This window comes from Odontesthes bonariensis, chromosome 23, assembly GCF_027942865.1.
Source record: "Odontesthes bonariensis isolate fOdoBon6 chromosome 23, fOdoBon6.hap1, whole genome shotgun sequence".
In the NCBI taxonomy this organism is placed as follows: Eukaryota; Metazoa; Chordata; class Actinopteri; order Atheriniformes; family Atherinopsidae; genus Odontesthes; species Odontesthes bonariensis.
The window spans coordinates 1,042,244-1,047,360 of NC_134528.1; positions in this window are offsets into that span (position 1 = coordinate 1,042,244).

The window sequence follows — 5,117 nt, forward strand, 5'->3', positions numbered from 1 at the left end:
TAAAAAAGTTGCCCATCAGCTGGAGCTTCAAGCTGTCTGTCCCTGAGCTGCTCATCATTTTATCCTGACCTGAACTGTCAGGTGTTCAGTTTCACTTTGTTCCTGTGAACTTTTGATGCCGTTTCAAACCTCCTCAGGTCAGATTATGTTCAGCACTTCAGATTCCAACAGCAGAAAGAAGATAATCTGCACGTTGGTTGATGGGTGGGACAGCGAAATTCGGTACACTCATTCATCATGCCCAGACGCACAAAAAAGTCTCAGGCCGCCAATGTGCCACGTCCACAGGAAGGCGGCCATTTTGGATGGAAAGTGCGTTTTGGTGCCATTTTTGACCGATTCCACGCCTTGCATAAGATCAAACTTGTCCTACAGATTTAATGCTACAGGCTTCAAACTTGGCCAGGTTACTCTTAAGACATGGGGGGAAAGAATCATGGAGAAACTTTTTCAAAATGTAAAGGGCGTGGCCGTGGCGACGCCTCAAAGTTCGATGACTCGCCATCACTCGCCACAAAAAATGAAGTCGCTTATAACTCCCACATACATTATCCAATCTGTCCCAAACTTCATACGGTGAATGCTGGACCCAGCCTGAACGCGCACATATTATCATAGTATCATCCACCTATAGCGCCACCTGCTGGGTGTTGAAAATCATGTGATGGCGTTTGTGGTTTGAAAGCCTCATCATCATTGCAAGGCCGTGAAACTTGGCTCACACGTCCACCCTGACGACCTCGTCCGTATGTAAAGGGTATCGTCTGTGGGCGGAGCAAAATGGCTCAGTGGCGCCCCCTAGAAATGTTCAAAAACCCCTCCGCATTGGGGTTATTATGTGCTCGTACGTACCTAGAGGGTACCCTACGTTATTCAACAGTTCAGTTCACTTACTTTTCTGAAACTTGTAGGCTTACAGCTGCCATCAGACCAGGAAAAGCTGCGTTTGGTTTGTGAGGCCGACACGGTTCAGAGAAACATCCAATCACAACAAAGGGGTTAAAGTTTATTGTAAAGGTGATGAAGAGCAGAGCTTCATGCATCTTTGCTCTTGCAAAGAGAATAAACTTATTTCTCAGTTTATTCTTAGTTTACTTGGTTTATTTCTTGGTTTATTCTTAGTTTACTTGATTTATTTCTCAGTTTATTCTTAGTTTACTTGGTTTATTTCTTAGTTTATTCTTAGTTTACTTGGTTTATTTCTTGGTTTATTCTTAGTTTACTTGGTTTATTTCTTGGTTTATTCTTAGTTTACTTGGTTTATTTCTCAGTTTATTCTTAGTTTACTTGGTTTATTTCTTGGTTTATTCTTAGTTTACTTGGTTTATTTCTCAGTTTATTCTTAGTTTACTTGATTTATTTCTTAGTTTATTCTTAGTTTACTTGGTTTATTTCTCAGTTTATTCTTAGTTTACTTGGTTTATTTCTCAGTTTATTCTTAGTTTACTTGGTTTATTTCTTGGTTTATTCTTAGTTTACTTGGTTTATTTCTCAGTTTATTCTTAGTTTACTTGGTTTATTTCTCTGTTTATTCTTAGTTTACTTGGTTTATTTCTCAGTTTATTCTTAGTTTACTTGGTTTATTTCTTAGTTTATTCTTAGTTTACTTGGTTTATTTCTCAGTTTATTCTTAGTTTACTTGGTTTATTTCTCAGTTTATTCTTAGTTTACTTGATTTATTTCTCAGTTTATTCTTAGTTTACTTGGTTTATTTCTCAGTTTATTCTTAGTTTACTTGGTTTATTTCTCAGTTTATTCTTAGTTTACTTGGTTTATTTCTCAGTTTATTCTTAGTTTACTTGGTTTATTTCTCAGTTTATTCTTAGTTTACTTGGTTTATTTCTCAGTTTATTCTTAGTTTACTTGGTTTATTTCTTGGTTTATTCTTAGTTTACTTGATTTATTTCTCAGTTTATTCTTAGTTTACTTGATTTATTTCTTAGTTTATTCTTAGTTTACTTAGTTTATTTCTTAGTTTATTCTTAGTTTACTTGGTTTATTTCTCAGTTTATTCTTAGTTTACTTGGTTTATTTCTTGGTTTATTCTTAGTTTACTTGGTTTATTTCTCAGTTTATTCTTAGTTTACTTGGTTTATTTCTCAGTTTATTCTTAGTCTACTTGGTTTATTTCTCAGTTTATTCTTAGTTTACTTGGTTTATTTCTCAGTTTATTCTTAGTTTACTTGGTTTATTTCTCAGTTTATTCTTAGTTTACTTGGTTTATTTCTCAGTTTATTCTTAGTTTACTTGGTTTATTTCTTGGTTTATTCTTAGATTACTTAGTTTATTTCTTAGTTTATTCTTAGTTTACTTGATTTATTTCTCAGTTTATTCTTAGTTTACTTGGTTTATTTCTCAGTTTATTCTTAGTTTACTTGGTTTATTTCTTGGTTTATTCTTAGTTTACTTGGTTTATTTCTCAGTTTATTCTTAGTTTACTTGGTTTATTTCTCAGTTTATTCTTAGTTTACTTGGTTTATTTCTCAGTTTATTCTTAGTTTACTTGGTTTATTTCTTAGTTTATTCTTAGTTTACTTGGTTTATTTCTTAGTTTATTCTTAGTTTACTTGGTTTATTTCTTGGTTTATTCTTAGATTACTTGGTTTATTTCTCAGTTTATTCTTAGTTTACTTGGTTTATTTCTCAGTTTATTCTTAGTTTACTTGGTTTATTTCTCAGTTTATTCTTAGTTTACTTGGTTTATTTCTCAGTTTATTCTTTGTTTACTTGGTTTATTTCTCAGTTTATTCTTAGTTTACTTGGTTTATTTCTTAGTTTATTCTTAGTCTACTTGGTTTATTTCTCAGTTTATTCTTAGTTTACTTGGTTTATTTCTTGGTTTATTCTTAGTTTACATGGTTTATTTCTTGGTTTATTCTTAGTTTACTTGGTTTATTTCTCAGTTTATTCTTAGTCTACTTGGTTTATTTCTCAGTTTATTCTTAGTTTACTTGGTTTATTTCTTGGTTTATTCTTAGTTTACTTGGTTTATTTCTTAGTTTATTCTTAGTTTACTTGGTTTATTTCTTGGTTTATTCTTAGTTTACTTGGTTTATTTCTCAGTTTATTCTTAGTTTACTTGGTTTATTTCTTAGTTTATTCTTAGTTTACTTGGTTTATTTCTCAGTTTATTCTTAGTTTACTTGGTTTATTTCTCAGTTTATTCTTAGTTTACTTGGTTTATTTCTTGGTTTATTCTTAGTTTACTTGGTTTATTTCTCAGTTTATTCTTAGTTTACTTGATTTATTTCTCGGTTTATTCTTAGTTTACTTGGTTTATTTCTCAGTTTATTCTTAGTTTACTTGGTTTATTTCTTAGTTTATTCTTAGTTTACTTGGTTTATTTCTTGGTTTATTCTTAGATTACTTAGTTTATTTCTCAGTTTATTCTTAGTTTACTTGGTTTATTTCTCAGTTTATTCTTAGTTTACTTGGTTTATTTCTTAGTTTACTTGGTTTATTTCTCAGTTTATTCTTAGTTTACTTGGTTTATTTCTCAGTTTATTCTTAGTTTACTTGGTTTATTTCTCAGTTTATTCTTAGTTTACTTAATTTATTTCTCAGTTTATTCTTAGTTTACTTGGTTTATTTCTCAGTTTATTCTTAGTTTACTTAATTTATTTCTCAGTTTATTCTTAGTTTACTTGGTTTATTTCTTAGTTTACTTGGTTTATTTCTCAGTTTATTCTTAGTTTACTTGGTTTATTTCTCAGTTTATTCTTAGTTTACTTGGTTTATTTCTCAGTTTATTCTTAGTTTACTTGGTTTATTTCTCAGTTTATTCTTAGTTTACTTGGTTTATTTCTTAGTTTATTCTTAGTTTACTTGGTTTATTTCTCAGTTTATTCTTAGTTTACTTGGTTTATTTCTCAGTTTATTCTTAGTTTACTTGGTTTATTTCTTGGTTTATTCTTAGATTACTTAGTTTATTTCTCAGTTTATTCTTAGTTTACTTGGTTTATTTCTCAGTTTATTCTTAGTTTACTTGGTTTATTTCTCAGTTTATTCTTAGTTTACTTGGTTTATTTCTTAGTTTATTCTTAGTTTACTTGGTTTATTTCTTAGTTTATTCTTAGTTTACTTGGTTTATTTCTCAGTTTATTCTTAGTTTACTTGGTTTATTTGTCAGTTTATTCTTAGTTTACTTGGTTTATTTCTTGGTTTATTCTTAGTTTACTTGGTTTATTTCTCAGTTTATTCTTAGTTTACTTGGTTTATTTCTCAGTTTATTCTTAGTTTACTTGGTTTATTTCTTGGTTTATTCTTAGTTTACTTAGTTTATTTCTTAGTTTATTCTTAGTTTACTTGGTTTATTTCTCAGTTTATTCTTAGTTTACTTGGTTTATTTCTCAGTTTATTCTTAGTTTACTTGGTTTATTTCTCAGTTTATTCTTAGTTTACTTGATTTATTTCTCAGTTTATTCTTAGTTTACTTGGTTTATTTCTCAGTTTATTCTTAGTTTACTTGGTTTATTTCTCAGTTTATTCTTAGTTTACTTGGTTTATTTCTCAGTTTATTCTTAGTTTACTTGGTTTATTTCTTAGTTTATTCTTAGTTTACTTGGTTTAGTTCTTAGTTTATTCTTAGTTTACTTGGTTTATTTCTCAGTTTATTCTTAGTTTACTTGGTTTATTTCTCAGTTTATTCTTAGTTTACTTGGTTTATTTCTCAGTTTATTCTTAGTTTACTTGGTTTATTTCTCAGTTTACTTGGTTTAGTTCTTAGTTTATTCTTAGTTTACTTGGTTTATTTCTCAGTTTATTCTTAGTTTACTTGATTTATTTCTCAGTTTATTCTTAGTTTACTTGGTTTATTTCTTAGTTTACTTGGTTTATTTCTCAGTTTATTCTTAGTTTACTTGGTTTATTTCTCAGTTTATTCTTAGTTTACTTGGTTTATTTCTCAGTTTATTCTTAGTTTACTTGGTTTATTTCTTAGTTTATTCTTAGTTTACTTGGTTTATTTCTCAGTTTATTCTTAGTTTACTTGGTTTATTTGTCAGTTTATTCTTAGTTTACTTGGTTTATTTCTTGGTTTATTCTTAGTTTACTTGATTTATTTCTCAGTTTATTCTTAGTTTACTTGGTTTATTTCTCAGTTTATTCTTAGTTTACTT